The sequence below is a fragment of the Gorilla gorilla genome, chromosome 2 (assembly GCF_029281585.2).
Source record: "Gorilla gorilla gorilla isolate KB3781 chromosome 2, NHGRI_mGorGor1-v2.1_pri, whole genome shotgun sequence".
Lineage (NCBI taxonomy): Eukaryota > Metazoa > Chordata > Mammalia > Primates > Hominidae > Gorilla > Gorilla gorilla.
In genome coordinates, this window is record NC_086017.1 from 71,095,708 (window position 1) to 71,114,017 (window position 18,310).

The 18,310-nt window shown below is 40.4% G+C and overlaps 1 protein-coding gene across 9 annotated transcripts in view; it reads right to left on the reverse strand.

Annotated features, from left to right (window-relative positions):
* FHIT (fragile histidine triad diadenosine triphosphatase) overlaps window positions 1-9,044 on the reverse strand; it is a 1,510,123-nt gene extending 1,501,079 nt beyond the window's left edge. For 8 of the 9 annotated variants that reach the window (XM_055383484.2, XM_055383482.2, XM_055383481.2 and 5 more), the window contains exon 1: window positions 8,874-9,038. The gene's annotated coding sequence lies outside the window, so the exon portion shown is untranslated. Of the gene's footprint in view, window positions 1-8,873 lie in introns of all 9 variants that reach the window. The other variant, XM_055383480.2, reaches the window with a different exon arrangement.
* Between the last annotated feature and the right edge of the window lie 9,266 nt (window positions 9,045-18,310).

Sequence of the window (18,310 nt, forward strand, 5' to 3'; positions counted from 1 at the left end):
GAGAAGACTTCTTACCTGCATAAACAAACCTTACCAAACAACCTTCATTTACCATACATTTTCCTAGTCATTTTTTCACAGTTTATCCCCCTACCCCAGAAGCCCAAATCCCCTTGTCCTTTTGTAACCACCCAACAGGTTCATTTTGCCTGCTGCCCAGATGGTTTATCCAGAGAGAGGAATTGCAACAGAGAAAGAATTTAATTCATGCAGAGCCGGCTGAACAGGAGACCAGAGTTTTATTATTACTGAGATCAGTCTCCCTGGAACATTTCAGAGACTGGGATTTTTAAAGGATAATTTGGTGGGTAGCAGGCCAGGTAGTGGGGAGTGCTGATCGGTCGAATTGGAGATGAAATCACAGGGAGTCAAAGCTGTCCTCCTGTGCTGAGTCAGTTCCTGCATGGAGGCACAAGACCAAATGAGCCAGTTTATCAATCTGGGTGGTGCTATCTGATTCATCAAGTGCAAGGTTGGAAAAATATCTCCAGCACCAACCTTAGGTTTTGATGTTATCCCTAGGAGCAAATGGGGAGGTTTAGAATCTTGTGGCCTCTAGTTGCATGACTCCTAAACCATAATTTCTAAACTTGTGGCTAATTTGTTAGTCCTAAGGGGTTTGGGAAAGGGTTGTTATCATCTTTGTTCCAAAGTTACACTATAAACTAAGATCCTCCCAAAGTTAGTCTGGCCTACGCGCAGGAATGAACGAGGACAGCTTGGAGGTTAGAAGCAGGTTAGATGCGGTTAGGTCAGATCTCTCTCACCGTCATAATTTTTGCAAAGGAGGTTTCACTTTGTCTAGTTTCTTCTCCACATAATATATAAGCCCCCAGACCTAACCACCTCTTTAGGGTCTTCACTTCTTTTCTATGAAGGCCTCTGTATGCATATGTAATAAATGATTTCTCCTCTTAATCTGTCTTTTGTCAGTTTACTTTTCAGTGCCCCAGGAGCAGAACCTAAGAAAGTAGAGAAAGGATTGTTTTTCTTTTTTCCTCCCTCACGATCACCACATTTATGGATTATCTAGAAAATTAAAGGTATGTAATCAAATTAGCTTAATTATTCTTCTGCTTTGACAGAGGATGGGGGTAGGAAGAAAACTTTATAATAGGCAGCCTTTCTAGAAGTGGTTCATTTCAATGGTTCATTTCAAGCTACTCAATTAGAATGTAAGAATATTACCAGTAAAAATGAGTGGTATTTTATCCGAACAACTTTTTAAACCCTTTCAATAACACTGCCATAGATCATGAAAGCATGTCACCAAGTTTCTTTGGAACACAGTTTTAATGGGATTATAGCCCCCCACCCCACCCCCAGCTATGAGGAATGAGGCAAACTAAGTACAGGACGAGAAACACAACCTGGAATTCAATATAAGCAAAACCCTTAGACAAGCACAGCAAGAGATACAAGGAGGGTAGGGGAGAAAGAGTGTCCCTGGTAGTTAATCTCAAAGATAACTAGTGCACAATTTATAGTTAGTTCATCAAATTCCATGACAGCTTTGTGATGGCGCTTTTCGTTCATTCCCAAAGCCTTCAAAATGCTACTTTCTAGATATTTCATTCCCCACTCAGACCTTTTACCTATTGTATTATACCTGATTCATTCCACGATGCTGTGTTATTAGAATCAGTGGTTTTCAATGTTAAATGCACTTTAGAATCAGCTGCGAATCATTCCACAATGCTGTGTTATTAGAATCAGTGGTTTTCAATCTTAGATGCACTTTAGAATCAGCTGGGAAATGTAAAAAATAAACAAACAAAAGAAATCACACAAACAGAAACACCTGCTCCCCTCCCCACTCTTTCGGTTATCTGGATGGGACCAGCCCCAGGTGATTCTAACTTACAGCCAAGTCTGAGAGCCACTAGTTGGAAAGCGATCCAAACAAATTAAAATTACATAATGAAGGAATAAACTTACATTAGGAGGCCAGGTACCTCGAATTCCCATCCTAATAATCAGATATAATGTGTTAATTTAAGGATCCCAGATTTTGTACATCAAATTTAGAAAGACTCAATTGCATGGGATGAAATATATCTATTTGCCCATGATGGGGTTCAGGACATACTACCCTGAAATATTGTAAGCTGAATGAATTTGAGAAGACAGCAGAAGCCAGAAGGTCAGAGGTCACTCTCTGACCTTCCTTCTGCCCTCCTCTGAAGCAGGTCATAAAACCTAGGAAGAATTATCTGGCCTTCTCCTGAAGCAGGTCTAAGACCCTCCTGTGAAAGGTTTCTCACTTCCCACACCTACAGTGAAAGAACATCCTTATCTCTGAAAACAAAGGGTTACAGAGAATCTGAACAAACAGGTCTTGCTATGTTTCCTCCCATTATTAGCTCATATTTTCTTATTCAATCATACTTCTACACAACTATGTACTTCTTCATCAAATCTAGCATAAAAAATACACAGGTTTACCAGTTTTGGGGGTCTTCATTTCATTATGAAGAATCCTGTGTCACATAAAACTTATGTTAAATAAATCTGTGTGCTTTTCTCTCGTTAATCTGTCTTTTGTTACAGGGGAGTCAACCAAGAACCTGAGGGTGAGGAAAAGATACTTCTCCTCCCCGACCCCATAATACTCCAACTTTTCCAGAGGATTGAAGAAATTCCAAACATCATATCATAGAGGTAAGCAAAAACAGTAGAATTAAAGGTGATCTAGTCCTCTTAGTATTCAAAATATGATAAACAAGGAAACAGAGCAGGATGCATCAACTTGTGTTTTTTATTGACAATGATAAGAATAAAATCATTAGCTACCATTTATGGAGTACCAGTTACTGTGTTAAGCATTTCAGTGGGTTACCTCACTGAAAACTAAAAACATCCCTCTGCAATAGAAATTATCGCCCCCATTTCACAAATCAGGAAATTGAGGCTCAGAGAGATTTGGACACTTTCCCCAGAGTCACACACATAGAAAGTAGCAGAACCAAGATTAAAGTCCAGGTCTTTTGCTCTATCGAGTCCATTCTCTTAACTACATCATCTGTCACCTAGACCACTGAAGAGTCTCCTAAGTACTTGCTACTCAAAGGATGATCCATGGACCAGCAGCATCAGTCTGTTAGAAATACTGACTCTCTGATCCTTTCCAGGTCTTTAATTTAATCAGAATCTGCATTTTAAGATCAGCAGGAGACTTGTATGCACATTAAAATTAAAGAAGCACAAACATACATGCTTATCCCACATCAACTATTACCTCAGATAAATTCATTATCCAGAATGCATCCATACTTTTTAAAACCTGATTTACTTGACAAATAAAAATTGTATATGTTTATGGTATACAACATGATGTTTTGAAATATGTATCCCATGTGGAATGGCTACATCAAGCTAATTGACATGCACTACCTCAAATACTTATTTATTTGTGGTGAGAATGTCAGAGGTGTTTGAACCAGAGCAACGCCATCTTCAATAGGGGCTGGGTAAAATAAGGCTGAGATCTACTAGGCTGCATTCCCAGGAGGTTAAGGCATTCTTAGTCACAGGATAAGATAGAAGGTTGGCACAAGATACGGGTAATAAAGACCTTGCTGATAAAACAGGTTGCAGTAGAGAAGTTGGCTAAAACCCCCCAAAACCAAAATGGCGACAAGAGTGACCTCTGGTCGTCCTCACTGCTATACTCCCTCCAGCGCCATGACAGTTTAGAAATGCTATGGCAATGTCAGAAAGTTACCCTATATGGTCTAAAAAGAGGAGTCATGAATAATCCATGCCTTGTTTAGCATATCATCAAGAAATAACCATAAAAATGAGAAATCAGCCGCCCTCAGGACTGCTCCGTCTATGGAGTAGCCATCCTTTTATTCCTTTACTTTCTTAATAAATTTGCTTTCACTTTACTCTGTGGACTTGCCCTGAATTCTTTCTTGCATAAGACCCAAGAACCCTCTCTTGGGGTCTGGATCAAGACCCCTTTCTGGGAACAAGAACACTTAAAGTCTACACTCTAAGTAATCTTCAATAATACAATACATAGCTATACATCCATACTTTTATGAAAACAAATCCAACAATTTCATTTCCCCATTTAAGGCCATTAAACAGTTTCCCAAATGCCCTCGGAATAAGGTCGAAATGCAGGTAACCGGACTCTGCATAGTATTACTCAGGCTCACCATTCTCAGCAAACTAACACAGGAACAGAAAAGCAAACACCACACGTTCTCACTCATAAGTGGGAGTTGAACAATGAGAACGCATGGACACAGGGAGGGGAACATCACACACCGGGGCCTGTTTTGGGGTAGAGGGGGAAGGGGAGGGAGAGCATTAGGACAAATACCTAATGCATGCAGCGCTTAAAACCTAGATGACAGATTGACAGGTGCAGCAAACCACCATGGCACATGTATACCTGTTAACAAACCTGTACATTCTGTACATGTATCCCAGAACTTAAAGTAAAATTTTAAAAAAATTTAAAAAAAGAAAAACATATCTATTACTCAGGCTCACCTCTGCAGCCTTATTCTCTCCACCTCCTCCAGCCATTGATTTTCATACCCTAAGCACACAGACCTTCTTTCTGCTCATCAAATCCCACCATCCCCTCCCTCCCTCCCTCCTTTCCTCCATTGTACTAGGTTCTTCCCTGCCGAGAATATACCCTCACTCACCCCATCAGTGCCTCCCTACCAGCCCCATTTACTGCTCTCACCAGAGCAGATGCAGTGCCTGGCACAGAGTTAGGAGCAAGATACATGTGCTGAATAAAAACATGTTTAGGATACTGAGGGCCTCCGCTGTTTCCTTTGTCCTTCTCCTCTGCTGTTGCTGTGATCCTCATTCCTGTTGCTCCTTCCCTGTTCCTTGCATCACTTCTTTCCAGTAACTCACCTCCTTATCAGTAACCTCATGGCTATTGAAGTTGTCAGCTTTAGAAAGAAGCACTGCCACATCCCCATGGTCATTGCCCCAGGATTACTCACCAGCTGGATGACAACTGCCTCACTCTAACCCTGAGGCTCCTGGGATAGGACCAGTCCTTTCTAGAGATGGACAGAAGGCCCCACTGACAGAAACAGGCTGCTTTTAAATCAAGGATTTAATATATAGGTGGAACCATAGATCAGGGACCTCTCAGCAGGCAGTACCGAGCCAAAAGCTTCACTGTCTCTCTGCCCACACAAGAGAGTGTCACTGTGCTGACAAGACAGGTTATCAAGAGTTGTGAGGAACTTCATATTTTAAATGTGATGACCAAGTGTGCTACTCTAAGAAAACAAGTGGCAAACAAATCCTTTTATAATATAAATATCTGCTTAAAGTTTTAAATCTTGAGGAAATGTGAATTTTCATATATCAGGCTTACAATAACAAAAATAAGAGCTATTATATTTATCTATTGACTACAAGCTGTTAAGAGCCTGACAACATGCTCAAAGCTTTAAACACACTTTCTTCTTCATCATCACTGTGAGGTAGAAATGCTTATTATCCCTATTTTAAGAGAGAAAACCAAGGGCTAAGTAACCTGTCTAAAAGGCACAGCTGGGAATTAAATCATGGGTCCCCAGACAACCCCTCTACTGCTTCTCTGCTATGTCTTACCATATAGATCACTTTCTCATCTGAGAAGTCACAGATATGGACATTCCCAAAGAGACAACCCCTTGGAGAATGATCTCAAAGGCTGAGATTTTTCTCTGCAATGTACATGTTGAAAGCAAAGTAACCTCCTACATCTTATATTTCAAAGCTGCACTTCTGCATTAAAAGAGTAAACAGATTCAATGAAGAGATGTGGGAACAGGGTGCTTATGAATGCAATGCCACAAGTACTTTTTCAGTGTCTACTGGTGGTCAGGCACTGTGGTGGAAGATGAATGATCAGACTATCAGTTGGGAGAGTGTGAGGGTGGGGGCATGGGGGTGATGAGGAGAACTTCTCAAATAGACTGTTTCAGGAATGTTTAGCCAATAATTCATAAAACTGTTACTTTATTACCTAACTATATGGAAATCATCTTTCAGAAGAGACCAGAGTTACCTGCCTTATTATCTGTGAATACATAATTGAAAGGGCCAATACGTCTTCCAAAATGAAAGTCACAACTTGTTAGATTTCTGAGAGTTCATATTAGAGGGTCAGATTTTAACATGTGAATGCAAACATAGTGTCAGAATTTGTTCTCAAGTGTCTGAAAGAACAAAAGAGAAAAGAGTAATGGGAGCCAAAACCAGACTAACTTCCAAAATGGAAACAGAGCAGGTTGAAGTTGCATAAACACACAAATAAAGATGGGGACACAAAAACATTTCCTAAAGCATTCTATCAAAGGCTGCAGGAAAAAGGCCAAGACAAGGATACCAAATAGAAAAGCATAAGCCTAAAAAGGTTATCCACACTACTGTGAGGACTCCAGAAACCTGCCTTCTTGCAGAAACGGGATACTTTTGACATGAGGGCATGAGATGAAGATTGCAAACTACTTTGTAACACACTCTCCTCATTTATAAAATAAGAGTTAGATTAGATTATTTATAAGGTCCTTCCAGTCTGAATGCATTAAGTCCTTATCATCTATGTGGTCCTTGCACCTTAAGAGAGATGACCATATAAAGAAGCTCAAAAAACATTTGTTGAATTCATGAAGTATTACAACCTTACCAATAATAAATAAGATAATTTATAACAATTGGTCCTGGTCTGTGGCCTTGAAAGAGCAAATTAGAGGAGAAACCATTATCTAAAGAGCTACACATCTGGTGTTCCTGCTAGCTGACTGCTGGTGGAATGAAAATAACCCTGGACTTGAAAATAAGATGCTTGGTTCTAGTCTAATCTCTGACACAAACCAACTGTGTGACCTTGGGCAAACTGCTTTACCACCTGGGCCAGTTTCCTAATCTCTAAAATAAAGGTATTCTAAAACTACATACAAATATATATGGAATCTTTATTATAGGCCAAGAAGTGTTCCAAGATCTTCGCATTAGAATTAAATGATCTCAAAGGTTTTTGCAGCTCAAATGTTTAGTATCTAACTACAGAGGCAGCATGGTATAATTAAAAGATTCCAAATTCTGTAGCCAGAAAGATTGGACTCCTCCTCAGCTCTGTAAGGTAAGGTCTTTCTCTAAGCAGAGACTGTTAAGCAGAAGGGCTTACAGTCTCAGTCCTTTTATTCACCAGTGTTTTAACTTGAACAAGTTACTTAGCTTTCCTAGCCTTAGTTTTCTAATCTGTAAAGTTGATATAAAAATGGTTCTCACTTTCACATAGCTTTTAAGAGGATTAAATTATAACACATATATTTTATTGAATATATATTATATTGCTAGCTGTGTAATCATGGGCTATCTTCTCAAGTTTTTTCTCATATACAAATGGGAAATGTAGTATTAAAAAGAGATCATGTGAACATGTTCTAAATGGTCAAGTGTTAGTGGTTTTGGAAGCATGTACGTTAATACTTGGAACACCGTATACAACAATCCCATATCTAACACTTAGAACAGCATATGCAATCAATAACAACACACACACACACACACACACACACACACACAAACCCTAGACTTCTTTCTTTACTAAATATTTCTAGTCCAGGTTGCAGCAGGTGGACACAGGCCGGCAGCCATGAACGCAGGTCCACATGGGAGTTGTAGTTCCGAGTCAAGCGGCTGCTCTACAGAACGGCTAGAAGCGAGACTTCATCTCCCAGGAGACATCTCGCCGTGCAAAATGGCACGCCACGAGGTGGAGTACCTGCCCGACGAGAAACAAGAGGCGGGACTGCAACTCCCAGAAGCCTCCGCGGCCAAGGCCTCAGGCCACAGGCTGAAGCCAAGGAGGGAGAGTTCAGGTAGATCCGGCTTAACATCGGGTGCGAGTAGGGACCGCCCTTGGTAGTCTGGGCCCGGCCCAGGTCAGAACCTTTCTAAAACAACCACTGTGGGTATTTTCTATTGGTCCCAGCACATTTCTGAGAGACCAGAATAATAATAGCAGTAAATCTGCAAGTGGTAAACTTTCACAAGCATAACCTCAGTTTAGATTTCGGCTTCAGGCAACATCCTTTGGCCACTTGACCTGGGAGCATTGAGCTCCTTGTTTCCCAGATAAGCGCTGTGAGTGGCTGTTCCAAGGTAACACAGCGAGGGCAGAATGTGAGCCTACAGAGAAATCTGCAGATGCATCTCAAGTTCCACTAACCTGCCTCCTTACCCCCCGCCACCACCAACTTGGATATACCTTTAAAATCCCCCCCTTTGACGCTAAAAATAAAAACAACAACCATAAAATAAGAGTAAGAAAGTCCGACCAAGTACCGATGAGTTCTCCCATAACAATAAATTCGATGCCTTTTTGTCTGTTTTTGAAGTAGTAATGTAAAATTATCTCCCAAAATGCTGCCTTCTCTGTACTCCGGTTTGCTCCTGTCCTGGGCACGTGTTCAGCAACCCCTTAGGGGAATCCAGAGCTGCGTGTTTAACACAGACCTGTTGGGACGGATTTTCGCTACTTGTCTATGAAACTGACGAACCATCCCAAAACGGCGGGTGCCGACTACACCCCCAGAGCCAAGAGCTGTGGCGTCCCCGGACCCGCTGGCGTGGCCCCGTGCCTCAGTTTCCCCAATGTATAAACACGGTGGAGGAGGAACGGGTTAGGGCTAGGGTCGGTGCTTGGGAATTGGGGGGCCCGAGTCCCCACCCTGAGACCCTCGTGGGGCGGAAGAGTACTCGGGACAGAAGCCCACCGCCCCGTGAGCGGCGCCGGCCCCACTGAGCTCCGGGGTGATGACCTGACGCTCGTGGAAACCCAGACCCGCGCCCCAGAAACAGTATTCCACTTGGGCTTGCCTCCCCGCCCCTACCTTCCAGGATGTTGGCAGCTGGGAATGAAAGGCAGAGGGAGGGAGCGCGGGGCCGGAGCGCTGCCTGGGAGTGTGCCCACTGGGTGGCCGCCTGAGGGACCCGGGAACACAGGGCAAAAAGTCCTGTGACGGGACAGAGCGGAGCGGGGACTGCAATTCCCAGAAGACCCCACGGTAGGGGCGGGAACCAAGATGGCCGCTTGTCTGGGGACAGGAGCGGAGGCCAATAAGCGCAGAGCATGCGCCTACGCCGGGCCAATTGAAAGCCATAGTGACAGTAACCCTGATTCAGGGGCGGGAAACACTGACCACAGAAGACAAGTTGAGGTGAGAATCCCCTTAGAAGGGGGTTTGGGGCATAAATCGCACAATCTTTGGCTTTTTCTAACTAGAAAAAGAAACATGATTCTTTTCACGTCTAATGAAAGGCTGTACCGCACTTTTGCTTTTTTCCTTCCTCCCAAAACGCGTTTAACTATCCCTTCACGACTTCCCACTGGCTGGATTTCTTTTCGTTTCATTTCCCCACTCTGGATCTTTCTGGATTCCTTAAGCCTTCTTTTCTTTATGTGTCTCTCAGAAACACAGACTTGCAGTCCCTGGCTTGATCCATCAAATGATGTGGTCATTTACGACTACGCTCAGCCCTCCCTGGCATCCTAACAAAATTGCACCACATGCGCCCCTTCTCTTTTCCTTTCTGTCTTTTCTGTGCTGTTTTTCTCCTTAGCATTTGTCGTTACGAAGCATTGTATAAAATATACGTATTTATCTTTTTTACCATCTTACTTTCTCACTAGAATGCAAGATCCATGCAGATGTGGATTTTTGTTTTGGTCACTGTAGTCTTTCTAGCACCTAGAAAAGTGCCCAGCACATAGTAAATACACCGTATTTTCAATAACTGAACGAAATCTAGAGTGACCTTTCTCCTCTAGTCTCCCTTTCTCTGGTGCCGATCAACCCGTTTCTGACCACCATGGTTCCTTGTGCTTGTTCCCCTGCTTAATCCAAAATCATTATTGATGTATTCTGTGCCAAATGCCATGTGGGTGCTTGAGAAATCATTGATTCAGACCCAATTCCTAACCTCAAAATGCTCTGAGTCTAGTGACGTATGAAAAGTAAAATTAATTTTACAATAAATGCAATTACAAATTGCAGAACACCTAAGTAATTTTCACAAGGTCATGCAGCTCCTAAGCAAGGACTAGATTCCTGGCTGCAGAATCTTGCCATTACATCGGGAAAAACAAAGAGCAGTTTTCTCTCAGACAAACACTAAGATAGGTCCCCATTTTCCTTAGCACCATTTCCTTTCTCTCTCACTTTTTTATTTGGCCTGATTCATTACCTGCAGGCAATTACATCAAGTCTTAGATCTCTCATTATTTCTAATATTTGAATCCCATGGAGAGTAGCAAGGTGTCCTACAAAGTGTCCTGGTGTGAAAATCTGATGTCCTTGGAAGCTTGACTCTCAGAGAATGTCACACTGGATTATAGTTCATCACACAGACACCATGGCCACATAAAATATTATCAAATTGTGAATAACAAAGTGAAATTGAAAAAAAATTATAGTTAAAACAGCAGGAATGTGATCAATATATGTACAGACTGATTTTGTGCATAGAGATTAAAACCCCTGTTCAGGCTTCCTAGCCTAATCTTCTGTCAATTTGGGGTCATTTCCTGTAATACAATTCTTTGTTGCTTTTATGAGCACAGACTTAGCTCAGCAGTCCCCGCTATTCTCAAGCTGATCGACATGAGAGATTTCAACACATGTGTCAGCAGCCAGACTAAACGTGGAAGAAAATCAGAATCATTTGAAACTGTAAAGCTCAATAACTTTCCTCCTCCTGAGAAAGCATCAGCCTATAATCATTACATCTTCTACTTAGCAGTCAAAAGGCAAATGTCATGAACATACTCGGGGTCTAAACAGTGGTGTCTAATGATTATTGCACTGTTGTCAGATAGCCTAATATGAGCACATAGGTATTACTTCATCTGTGGATAATGCTGACTGCTGGGCTCAAGATCACCCACGACCTTGAGCAACAGATATATTCACAAAGAGCGTGAAGACATGGAACTTGCATTGGATTCAGGACCTTCAAGTGCCAAGACAATCAGTGGGAGGTTACTGTCTGATCTGCAACTTGACTGAATTAATAACCACCTTAGTTTGGGTTCTCCCAGAAGCAGATCTGGAGACAGGTATTCAAGAGCAAGTATTTTATTTAGGAGGTTATCACAGGAAACACCAGTAAGAGACTAAGAAAGTGAAATAGGGAAGAGAAGACCAAAAAGATGCCTTATCTAGCACATTACCGCTAGAGGCACCCAGAACTTAATCCTCCTAGAAATCTCTGGGAAACAATGTGGAACATGTACCTTAGACTGAGTGATTCCACCAAGAGGACAAGATAACTGGGTTGTTTAAACACCAACTACCGTCAGTCAATGATTGGGGGCAGCTTTCAGGGATTATTAAGACCCTGGCTTGTCTGCAATGCTCCAGAAGTAGACAGAGTTGCCTCAGTGGCCACAGAAAGCCAGAGATAGAAGAATTAAGAGTCAGACTGGTATACGCTGAAATAGTAAGGGAATATAGCATACTGGTGGGGCACCAATAATAGCTGCTACAGGTGGCTTTGGTTTACCACAAGCTCATGTCACTGAAACTAACAGAATAAGAATAAGTCAGAAACTAAGTAGATAAATACAAAAAGCCCAAGCAGCATACCACCTTCTATCACTCATCAACAATTAAGATAGATTGTACTTTCTAAATCCTCACTAAGACATAAAAACCAAACAATAGCAGAAGCCTCATTTACACTGGGGAATAGGAACTCTTTGGACGTTTAAGGAGGGTGCTTTGGGAGCTTTGGGGCATGGTAATGCAAGGAGAAAGAAGATTAAGAAAAGGGGAAAAGGACATTTAAAGAAACATGTTAAAAACATTGTGTTTTTCATTTTATGGTCTTGAAACATGAGTAAAGGGCGTGGATATTTTAAGAAAGTAGCATCAAGATCTGGGTGACTTTTAGACCCAGAAGACAATTTTGTGAAAGACTTCTGTGGATTGTGCCATTATAGTACTTCTTCATAGCAAATATCTTTACTTGAAATTATACCCACATTTATTTGTCCTTTTGTTTATCATCTGTCTCCTTCAAACAAAAGGTAAACTCCATGAAGGTAAGAACTTTGTTTTCAGGCCAGGCACGGTGGCTCATGCCTGTAATCCCAGCACTTTGGGAGGCCGAGGTGGGCAGATCACGAGGTCAGGAGTTTGAAACCAGCCTGGCCAACATGGTGAAAACCCATCTCTACCAAAAATACAAAAATTAGCCAGGCATGGTGGCTCACGCCTGTAGTCCCAGCTACTTGGGAGGCTGAGGCAAGGAATCACTTGAGCCTGGGAGGCAGAGGCTGCAGCGAGCCAAGATTGTGCCACTGCACTCCAGCCCAAGTGACAGAGCGAGACTCCATCTCAAAAAAAAAACAAAACAACTTTATTTTTGTGTTATTCATTAGTCGGCACTCAATAAATATGTGGTTAACAAATGACTATATTATGGCTACAAAAAGTAAACAGGGTAAGTACTAGAAGAGCCTGACATTTGTACCACTTGTATCATTCAACTAAATCATAAAGGTAAGAGGCACTAGTAACTACACCATAACCCCCCATTATCACGAAGCTTGGGGCCATCCTTGTGTGTAGAAAAACTGGAGGTCACATAATGTTCTTTGGCTTTAGTCAAACACTTCCAACAGCATCCTCTTCAAGCACACACGGCCTACAAGGAAATCTTTACCATGGAAACAGAATTTCAAAACTAAAAAGTCCGTAGAGGTCAAAGAGTTCAACCCTCTGCATAATTCATCTTAGCCATATGTTACAGGTCATAATTCAGACCTTCAGACAAGAATCTTTATTTATTTGTAATTTATTACAAATTTATTTGAAAAAATAATATCTAATACAAAAATATTATATTGAAAAAAGGAGAAACAATGCATTATTTTTGTAATACAAAGTATAGAAAGCTTGGGAAACTCAGTCGTACCCAAATGCTCTAGTCTGCTTCACACATTTCTTAACCTGTGATCATTAAGCTTTTTGGCTACCATTGGAGAATTCTGGTTGCCAGTAAGAGCCATCTTATGATGTGCTGAAAATTTTCTAAATTTTTCACCTATGTTTTTTTTTCTGTCATCTTATTTCTCCCTTTGTTGTTCTGTGTTAAATGTATTCCTTGGGTAGATTTGTTCATCAGATATTTAGAGATCTGTCTATTCCCTATAGCTTGTGATCATATGCATGCTGTCTGCTTTTAACTGTGCCTCATAAATAATCACACTTAATCCTTCTTAGTGCCATCTTTTGCAATCATCTTCCAGTTACCTAGAACATAAGGTGCATAAAACTAAGCTCAGTGTCCAAGCTGTGATCTCAGTAGGGTGGCTCATAATTAAGCGATGATTTTTCATCACTCTCTTTCAAGAAATTATGGCTCTAAACTTATTGCCCTGGTTTCACTGTAGCTTTAAAGACATTTCATCATTCTAGAAGATAAGTCCCATTAAAAGCATTTTCTAAAAACTAAAAAATATAGTAGAGGAGAGTGCAGTTTCAATTCAGTTCCATGTTTTATATATTGAGGGTTACTCTGCGAGCCATTGTGTTAGAGGCTGGAATTCACAAGTGAATAAGACACAGTCTCTGGAGTGGTACGGTAGTGAATACTGTAAGCGTGTAAACAGATGAGCAAATCAGTGTGATTCCCCATATGAGCCAATGCCAATGCCAGAATGAGTGGATTCTGCCACCTATAGTGAAGGAGAGACAGGGGTTCTGGGCAGAGGCAACAGTACATGGCAAGCACCAGAGTTCAGGCAGGTAAACGAATCAGTCTACAACCTAAATTGGAAGTAGGATAGCAGTGAAAGAAACCAGAAGAGTCCCAAGAACCAGCTCATGAGGGTTTCCTAGGTAACTCCCTAGTTTGCCGTAAAAGTAATTGAAAGCCTTGAAACTATAAAATAAATAGCTTAATTTGGAGGCAAAATGGGGAAAATCATTCAACAAATATGTATTGAGCATTTACTATATGCCAGGGATGCAATGGTGAGTAAATCATTTAAAAAAAAAAAATCCCTACCCTTGTGGGACCTCTAGAAGAGTAGACAAGCCATAAACTAATATACAAATGTATAGTCTATCGTAGGTGTTGATAAATGCTAGGGGTAAAAAAGCAGAGTGAAAGGCTAGAAAGTGATAGGTGGTCTTCTTTTACATAGGGGGTCAGGGAAGGCCTCTTTGAAGAGATGTCATCTGAACAAAGATCTCAGTGAAGTGGGGATGGGAGGCAGCCATGAGGAAATCTATGCAAGAAAGTTCCAAACAGGCGGTACAGTAAGTGCAAAGTCCTTAAGACACACACAAGTCCTTAAGATACAAACAAGTCCTTAAGATACACCATGCTGGCGTGGTAGAAGAATAGCCAGAAAGCCATGTGGCTGGAGAAGAGTGAACGAGAAGAAAAGTAATGGAAAGGAGGTCAAAGGCAATCAGAGGCCAGATCATGAAGGGTTTGGTAGGCCATGGTAAGATCTCCAGGACAAATGTTAAACTGGTCCATAAATGTAGCCATCAGACAGTATATACAGTATGACCCATTTGTGTAAACATAAAAAGATTGTGCGTTACACACACACATAATTATTGAGGCTCATAATCACTTTGAGGACAGATGTGTTTTAGAAATTAATAAGTTGTTGTTTTTTAGAAAGGTATATGTCTATACCATTTGGTATATAACACGTCTAGAGAAGTCTTATGACAGCACCCTGTCATCAAACATATTGATATGTCTGCAACAAAACATATATGGGATAAGCAAACACTAAATATAATCTTATACCAGGTTAATCTTTTGGTTTTCAAGCTTTTTGGATTTCAAAATTTCAGATCCAGAATTGTGAATCTCTATTTGTACATGTGTGGAAAACTTCCAGGAGTGTCCCATTGTTCATTGTTGTGAACAAAGGTTGGAGGAGTGAGATGGCTTTGGTGGCTGAAGTATCTTTTATTCTACTTTCTATCATGCCGAATACACTTCTTTACCATGTATTATTTATGAAATAACGCTCTTCAAGTTTAAAATTTTTTTTAATGTAGATATCAGTGTTTTTATTCATGTAGTCTTTGGGTATTAACAATATGAATGGAAATCAGGGAAAATATTTTAAACAAAAAAGTAATAGAAAAGATCTTTGAATATTCATTATATAATTGCTTCTATATTTGAGTTCTTAGTAATGAAATATTCAACTTTTACTGTGTCTCTGTATGCTTTTCAAATTTTTGTCTTGTAAATACTTTTGTGGACTACAGGGTCATAGTATAAAGATAATTTTGTAAGGAGTAGGAAATTCATATCTAAAATTCAGTAAAATATATTTTTAAATTTTATGGTAAATCATATTTCCTAATGTTCCAAGAAGTTTCTTCGGTTTCCTTATAGAACATGGTCCATTCTCAGGACCTGCGGTGTACTGTTTTGTTTTGTTTTCGAGGCAAATCTGTGGGGTTTTATTTCCATGTTTTGATAACAGAATGTCATGCTTGTGATAAATACTTGCCTGAAAGATATTTATAATGTACAAGCCCTAAAATATTTAGACATTTTTTAATTGCAATTTTCAACCTCCCTATTTCCTACCACTCTCCCCCAACAAAAATTCAGAGAGATGTATTTAACAGACACCACATTTCATGGTGAATGCTATTGGCTGTGTGGCTGAAAACTGTAATTAGCCATGCCTCACTGATTCATACATGAATCGTTTTGAGGTTTATTATTCCACTGGAATGTTAATGAACATGAATACAAAAATACTCTTGAGAGATTTTCTTTTTATCTTGGTAAAGTACATATGGTATGGGGAAAAAAAGCCTTGAAAATAATTAGTGAAAAAATACTTAGTGTATATAACTAGACCCTTGATTTTTTTTTTTTTATTATTATACTTTAAGTTCGGGGACACATGTGCAGAACATGCAGGTTTGTTACATAGGTATACACGTGCCATGGTGGTTTGCTGCACCCATCAGCCCATCATCAACATTAGGTAGTTCTCCTAATGCTATCCCTCCCCTAGCCCCCCAACCCCTGACAGGCCCCTGTGTGTGATGTTCCTCTCCCTGTGTCCATGTGTTCTGATTGTTCAACTCCCACTTGTGACTGAGAACATGCGGTGTTTGGTTCTGTTCCTGTGTTAGTTTGCTGAGAATGATGGTTTCTGGAAACCATCCATGTCCCTCCAAAGGACATGAACTCATCCTTCTTTATGGCTGCATAGTATTCCATAGTGTATATATGCCACATTTCCGTTATCCAGTCTATCATTGATGGGTGTTTGGGTTGGTTCCAAGTCTTTGCTATTGTGAACAGAGCTGCAATAAACATGTATGCATGTGACTTAATAATAGAATGATTTATAATCCTTTGGGTATATACCCAGGATTTGCCCATGCCTATGTCCTGAATGGTATTACCTAGGTTTTCTTCTAGGGTTTTTATGGTTTTATGTCTTTTTTATAAGATGTAAGGAAGTGGCCAGTTTATGTTTTCTGCATATGGCTAGCATATGCAGAAATGGTGCTTTCCCAACACCATTTATTAAATAGGGAATCCTTTCCCCATTGATTGTTTTTGTCAGGTTTGTCAAAGATCAAATGGTTGTAAATGTGTGGCATTATTTCTGAGGCCTGTGTTCTGTTCCATTGGTCTATATATCTGTTTTGGTACCAGTACCATGCTGTTTTGGTTACTGCAGCCTTATAGTCTAGTTTGAAGTCAGGTAGCCTAATGCCTCCAGCTTTGTTCTTTTCAAATAGGATTGTCTTGGCTATTGCTTCTCAGTCTTTTGGCTAAGATCAAATGTAGTATTGTCTTGGCTATACAAGCTCTTTTTTGGTTCCATATGAACTTTAAAGTAGTTTTTTCTAATTCTGTGAAGAAAGTCAATGGTAGCTTGATGGGGATAGCATTGAATCTATAAATTACTTTGGGCAGTATGGCCATTTTCATGGTATTGATTCTTCCTATCCATGAGCATGGAATGTTTTTCCATTTGTTTGGGTCCTCTCTTATTCCCTTGAGCAGTGGTTTGTAGTTCTCCTTGAAGAGGTCCGTCACATCCCTTGTAAGTTGTATTCCCAGGTATTTTATTCTGTTTGTAGCAATTGTGAATGGGAGTTCACACATGATTTGGCTCTCTGTTTGTCCATTATTAGTGTATAGGAAAGCTTGTGATTTTTGCACATTGATTTTGTATCCTGAGAATTTGCTGAAGTTGCTTATCAACTTAAGGAGATTTTGGGCTGAGACAATGGGGTTTTCTAAATATACAATCATGTCATCTGCAAACAGAGACAATTGGACTTCCTCTCTTCCTATTTGAATATCCTTTATTTCTATCTCTTGCCTGATTGCCCTGGCCAGAACTTCCAATATTATGTTGAATAGGAGTGGTGAGAGAGGGCATCCTTGTCTTGTGCCAGTTTTCCAAGGGAATGCTTCCAGCTTTTGCCCATTCAGCATGATATTGGCTGTGGGTTTGTCATAAATAGCTCTTATTATTTTGAGATACATTCCGTCAACACCGAGTTTATTAAGAGTAAAATTTTTAGCATGAAGCGGTGTTGAATTTTATCGAAGGCCTTTTCTGCATCTATTGAGATAATCGTGGTTTTTGACATTGGTTTTGTTTCTGTGAGGGATTACGTTTATTGATTTGCGTATGTTGAATCAGCCTTGCATCCCAGGGATGAAGCTGACTTCATCGTGGTGGATAAGCTCTTTGATGTACTGCTGGATTCGGTTTGCCAGTATTTTATTGAGGATTTTCTTATCAATGTTCATCAGGGATATTGGCCTGAAATTTTCTTTTTTTTGTTGTGTCTTTGCCAGATTTTGGTATCAGGATGATGCTGGTCTCATAAAATGAGTTAGGGAGGAGTCCCTCTTTTTCTATTTATTATTTGGAATAATTTCAGAAGGAATGGTACCAGCTCTTCTTTGTACCTCTGGTAGAATTCGGCTGTGAATCTGTCTGGGCCTGGACTTTTTTTGGTTGGTAGGCTATTAATTACTGCCTCAATTTCAGAACTTGTTATTGGTCTATTCAGGGATTTGACTTCTTCCTGGTTTAGTCTTGGGAGGGTGTATGTGTCCAGGAATTTATCCATTTCTTCTAGATTATCCAGTTTATTTGCGTAGAGGTATTTGTGGTATTCTCTGATGGTAGTTTGTATTTCTGTGGGATCAGTGGTGATATCCCCTTTATCATTTTTTATTGTGTCTATTTGATTCTTCTCTCTTTTCTTCTTTATTAGTCTAGCTAGCAGTC